Source organism: Gossypium raimondii, chromosome 1, assembly GCF_025698545.1.
Source record: "Gossypium raimondii isolate GPD5lz chromosome 1, ASM2569854v1, whole genome shotgun sequence".
Taxonomy (NCBI): domain Eukaryota; kingdom Viridiplantae; phylum Streptophyta; class Magnoliopsida; order Malvales; family Malvaceae; genus Gossypium; species Gossypium raimondii.
The window spans coordinates 30035566-30040619 of record NC_068565.1 but is presented as its reverse complement, the minus strand read 5'-3'; positions in this window follow the sequence as shown (position 1 = coordinate 30040619).

The window sequence follows — 5054 nt, the reverse complement described above, 5'->3', positions numbered from 1 at the left end:
ACGGCTAACATTCCAGTGTTCAACGAAAAAGTGTGGAAGATGAATATTGCCATATGGTGGAAAATTTTATGGGGTAAATATTGAGTTGAATACTAAATCGACCCATGTATGAGATGGGAGAAAATATCAAAACGCAAAAGGAACGATTTAATTATAAACCGTGTTGAACAACAGCAATTGGGTAACTTTGAAAAAATCACCATAAATGGTGGAAAATGAATGGGAAGCTGAATAATATATGAAATTGAAGTTGAATGTATCTATTCTCATATGAAAGAAATAGAATAAGCAAAGGAGTTGTATTTTGGAGATATCTGAATTTTACTGAAACAGGGCTGGATTGACTTCGAGATCCCTGTTCTAACTTTGGAAAATTACCAAAATTGTAAAAAATAATTATGGCATGAAATTTATATCCCTGGAATCCTTATTGAGTCTATTTTTATTAGAAACAAGAGAAACCATTTTTCAAATTTTGTACAGAGAGTTAAGTAAATTTTAGTGAGGAAGGGTCAGAACCGTTTGGCAGTGAAAAAGGGGAAGGTTTAATGAATAAACTGTACTAATTGGCTGGGTTAAAAATTCTGAAATTTTTATGGTGAAATTTTATATGAGTCTAGTTTCAGGGAAAATTTACGGAACTCAATTTGGAGCCCTGTAGCTCCAGATAAAAATAAATTAGCGACTATGACGCAGAAAAACATCTTGCTGGAAATTGCCTAAACAATAAAGTTATTCATGAATAAGTTTATATTTTGGTGTAGTTATGGGAGTAATTACTTATTTATCATGTGTTTACTTACTAAGCTATATGCTTACTCGATTTTATTTTTCTCTTGGTTATAGTGACTTCCAACAACTCGGAAATTGGAACGAAGTCAGACAATCATCTACACTATCCTTCACATTTGGGGTATTTTACTACTAGTGTTCCGAAATTTTATGGCATGTATAGACACTTTATGTAATGTGGGATCATCATGTAAATATATGTTATGGTTCCTTTTAAATGTAGTGTTTATTAATAGTTAAACTATATGTGTGTTTATACAAATGAAATTGGTTGGTATATTGGAATGTGTTCTAAATTTCTTTGGAGGTTTAAGCAAAAATAAGTAGGAATGTCTTGTCGAAAATTTTTAAAATTTAGTAATACCTCATACTGCTGTTAGGTAAGGAATACGGGTAAGGTGTTACATTTTAGTGGTATCGAGCTACGGTTTAGTCGGTTCTCGGACCAATAAAATACGTGTGGAAGTCAGTCTATACATGCCATAAAATTATTGTGATAGTGTGATGATTTCTGACAATTTAAAATTTTGTTTTATATAGTAAATGGATCATGATCGAAGTGTGGCAGATGATGTTGAAAGTAACGCGCCGGCTCTCGCGCAAGGGACCGCGCAGGAAGAGAGTAGACATGAGACACATGGACAGGATGAGGCTCGGGAAGCCTTCCTCCGAATGATGAGTGATTGGTATATAGAATATGTCCGTGTAAATCCGAATGTTCCTCCTCCTCCACCCCCTCCTATTCCTCAACCGGTCCCCGTAGCTCCACGGAGTGCCGAATTGGTGAGATCAAGTAAGCCACCGTTGATAGAATTCAAAGCATGGGGCTGAAGATTTTGGGCCAATGTTGATGATGATCCGAAAAAGCCGAGTTTTGGCTTGAAAATACTATTCGGTATTTGATGAATTATCTTGCACCTCAAGAATGTTTGAAATGTGTTGTGTCTTTATTGAAGGATTCGCATATCGTTGGTGGAAAACATTGATATCGGTGGTTCCAAAAGAAAGAGTTACTTGGGACTTCTTTCGGAAGAATTTAGAAAGAAATATGTAAGCCAACGATTTATTGATCAAAACGCAAAGAGTTTCTCGGGTTGAAACAGGGCGAATGTCCGTAAAGAGAATATGAACGGAGTTTGTTCGGCTTAGTAAATATGCCCAGAATGTGTGCCCACGGAGGCTATTATGTGTAAAAGATTTGAAGAGGGGCTAAATGAAGACATCAGATTGCATGTTGGGATTTTAGAGTTAAAAGAATTTGTGGTGTTAGTTGATCGGGCCTGTAAAGCTGAAGAACTGAGTAGAGAAAAGAGAAGGGCAGAGATGGAATCTCGAGATGTAAGGAAGAGGACAATGGGCAGAACATTTCAATCTCATTCGAAGAAGTTTAAAGGGATGGATCCACGACCAACTGGTTCAGTTGGGTATTCACGCAGAGACCGAGGGAGGTCGATTCGGAGCTACAACTCGAGCTACCTCAGTAAGTGTGGGCAATGTAGGAAACACCCGGCCTGAATGTCAACAGTGTGGCAGGCGACATATTGGTGAGTGTTGGGGATTTAAACGAGCTTGTTTCAGGTGTGGTTCCCAAGAGCATTATGTAAGAGATTGCCCTGAGAGAAGAGAGGAAGAAAATTTGCCAAGAGCTGGATCGGGTGATATTGTTAGTAGAGGGAGACCGCCGAGAAATGTGGGAAGCAAAGTCAGTGGTAAAAGTGTGATGAAAGATGCAGCTGGACGATCAGAAATTAGAGCGCCTGCCAGGACTTATGCCATACGTGCTCGAGAGGATGCCTCATCTCCCGATGTGATTACTGGTACATTTTCTCTTCATGATATAGATGTTATTGCTTTGATTGATCCCGGCTCTACTCATTCATATGTATGCATGAAATTGGTATCTAGTAAGAAATTGCTGTTGAAAACACTTGAATATGTAGTTAAAGTATCAAATCCATTAGGCAAGTATGTCTTAGTTGATAAGATTTGCAAGAATTGCCCCGATGATTCAAGGTCCTTGTTTCTCGCTAATTTGATGTTGTTACCATTTGATTAGTTCGATGTTATTTTGGGGATGGATTGGTTGATATTGCATGATGCCAAGGTGAATTGTAGATGAAAATTCTTGAATTAAAGTGTGAAAATGGTGAAATTCTCCGGATTGAAACAGAGGAGCCGAATAAGTTGCCTATGGTGATTTCGCACATGTCTGCTCAGAAATACTTGAGAAAGGGATGTGAAGTTTATCTTGCTTATGTGTTGAATACTGATATAACTGGGTCGAAGCTTGAATCAGTGCCGGTAGTCTGTGAATTTCCAGATGTATTTCCAGAGGAATTGCCTGGGTTACCTCCGATTAGAGAAGTTGAGTTTTCTATTGATCATTATTGCATCGCACCGATTTCTATTACACCGTATCGAATGGCTCGATCGAGTTCAAGGAATTAAAAGCTCAGTTACAAGAGTTGACAGATAAAGGATTTGTGAGACCGAGTTTTTCTCCTTGGGGTGCTCCTGTGTTATTTGTGAAAAAGAAGGACGGCTCTATGAGACTTTGTATTGACTATCGTCAGCTCAATAAGGTGACCATAAAGAACAAGTATCCTTTACCGAGAATTGATGATTTGTTTGATCAATTAAAAGGGGCAACAGTGTTCTCCAAGATCGATCTGAGGTCTGGTTACTATCAGTTGAGAGTTAAAGAGTCTGATGTGCCGAAAACCGCCTTTAGAACGAGGTATGGACACTATGAATTTCTGGTAATGCCTTTTGGGTTGACTAATGCTCCAGCTATTTTTATGGACTTGATGAACCGAATTTTTCGGCTGTACTTAGACAAGTTCGTGGTGGTGTTCATAGATGATATTTTAATCTATTCTCGGGATGAATCGGAACATGCAGAACATTTGAGAACTGTGTTGCAGATTCTGAGAGAAAAGAAATTGTATGCTAAATTCAACAAAAGTGAGTTTTGGCTTCGTGAGGTTGGATTCTTGGGACATATAGTTTCAAGTGAAGGTATTCGGGTTGATCCAAGCAAAATTTCAGCAATTGTTGATTGGGAGCCACCAAAGAATGTGACTGAAGTTAGAAGCTTCCTGGGCTTAGCTGGGTATTACAGACGGTTTGTCAAGGGATTCTCGATGATTGCTTCTCCTATGACTAAGTTACTGCAGAAGAATGTCAAGTTTGAATGGACCGATAAATGTCAACAGAGTTTTGAAAAGTTGAAGGCATTATTGACTGAGGCGCCAGTGTTGGTGCAACTTTGAGTCCGGAAGGAGTTTGTAATTTGATGATGCATCGTTGAATGGCCTTGGGTGTGTGTTAATGCAAGAGGGCAAAGTAATAGCTTATGCTTCGAGACAGTTGAAACCGCATGAGAAGAATTATCCGACGCATGATTTAGAATTGGCTGCCATTGTTTTTGCTTTAAAAATTTGGCGTCATTATTTGTATGGTGAAAAGTGCCGAATCTTCACTGATCATAAGAGTTTGAAATATTTGATGAGTCAAAAAGACTTGAATTTGCGGCAACGAAGATGGCTCGAGCTAATCAAAGACTATGAGCTAGTGATTGATTATCACCCCGGGAAAGCTAATGTGGTTGCTGATGCCTTGAGCAGAAAATCTTTATTTGCTTTGAGAGCTATGGGTACGATGTTAACTTTATCTGATGATGGCTCAATGTTGGTTGAATTGAGAGCTAGACCGTTATTTCTTCAGCAAATTCGGGAATCTCAAAAGAATGACAGTAAATTGCAAGCCAAGAGAGCTCAGTGTGAAGCAGGTGTTGACTCAGATTTTCAAATTGGTTCAGATGATTGCCTGATGTTCAGGGACAGAATATGTGTACCGAGAAATGATGAGCTAATTCGGACTATTTTAGGTGAGGCACACAGTGGTGATTTATCAGTCCATCCGGGTAGTGTGAAAATGTACAATGATTTGAGGAAGTTGTATTGGTGGCCGGGCATGAAAAAGGATATCTCGGAATTTGTAACAAAATGTTTAATCTGTCAACAAGTGAAGGCTGAGCATCAAGTGCCATCGGGTTTACTTCAACCGATAACGATTCCAGAATGGAAGTGGGACAGTATCACGATGGATTTCGTGACAGGATTGCCTTTAACTCCAAAGAAGAAAGATGCTATTTGGGTAATTGTGGATAGATTGACAAAGTCAGCCCATTTTATTCCGATACGCATTGATTATTCACTTGACAGGTTGGCGGAATTATATGTTGCTGAAATAGTGAGACT